We start from the raw sequence: 1,170 nt of genomic DNA, 5'->3' as shown, positions 1-1,170 counted from the left end.
GATCGGCCGATCGGGCCGATCGCCCCGACTCGATCGCTTCAAAAACAAACGTGTTTGTTTTCAGTTTCAGGCGATCGAGTCGGGCGATCGGCCCGATCCAGCCGTAGTGGGCAGCCGTATAACAAACACAAAAACGACGGAGAGGAGATAAAGACGATAGATGTTTGATAGGAAAGAAGAAGCAAACCACACCAGAGCACCCACCAACCACCCACGGCTCTAATTTTCTGTTCTTTGTATGACAAACACATCGACACAAATATGGTCATCTAGTGCTGGGAAACAGTAAGACAGACAGACAGAAACAACAGAGAACAAGTAAAGAAGTTAATTATGTTACTTGTTACTTGTGTGAAGGACCGACATCACTGCACAAGGAAGGTGGCCTCGGTGGCCTAGTGGTTAGGCTACCGGACTCATAATCGTGAGATTGCGGGTTTGGGGATTCGAGCCTCAGCTCGGGCCGACGTTGTCACCTTGGGAAAGACACTTTACATGAACTTCCCACTTGGCTCAGTCTTTTCGGAGACAGACGTTAAACTAGGAAGTCCCGCCCCTTAAATAACCTAATAGTGTTGATAGGGGTGTTACTTTTATTTACTTTACTTTTCCGATCCAGCGGTCATTTGGGTTCTAGCCCTTCGGTCTGTCGATATGGCAAAGAATGATAGGGGCGTTAAACCCAGACCATTTCACCATTTTTTTCACTGCACAAGAGGCATCCCCAAAAGAAGCACATCTCGGAATGTGTAGATGTTGACGGTTCCAAGCAATGGTTGATTCCATAGCAAGTAAAGAAGTATGGCCTACCAGAGGCGCCCTCCAACCACCCGCTTATTACTGCCGTCTTATGACAAAACAACCTATATACGTAATAAGGTCAAGAAGAGGTTTTATACAGGGGAGAAAAACCCTTTCATGGGGCGTTTTTCTATCTTGGTTTTATGGCAGTACAATTCAAATAAGGACGTTTTGGGCTTTGAAAATAAATATACGTTGTGACCTAATTAGATATCTATATTGTTATGAAAAAAAGATATTGTAATCAATTACTCCATAACTATTTACTGTATACTCAGACAAAAGTTATACAGGCCAATGAATATTGACATAATAATCAGATCGACCAAATGTGTTGAGTTGAAACACACACACAAAGTTTTTTTGTTT

The 1,170-nt window shown here is 43.1% G+C and overlaps 1 protein-coding gene across 1 annotated transcript in view; it reads right to left on the bottom strand.

Moving 5' to 3' along the window:
- The window catches only part of LOC101864668, a 39,919-nt gene that overhangs the window by 17,922 nt on the left and 20,827 nt on the right, over positions 1 to 1,170 (bottom strand). The gene's annotated exons all lie outside the window — the stretch shown is intronic.

The sequence above is a fragment of the Aplysia californica genome, unplaced genomic scaffold (genome assembly GCF_000002075.1).
Source record: "Aplysia californica isolate F4 #8 unplaced genomic scaffold, AplCal3.0 scaffold00024, whole genome shotgun sequence".
Lineage (NCBI taxonomy): Eukaryota > Metazoa > Mollusca > Gastropoda > Aplysiida > Aplysiidae > Aplysia > Aplysia californica.
This window is presented reverse-complemented; position numbering and strand designations above follow the sequence as displayed.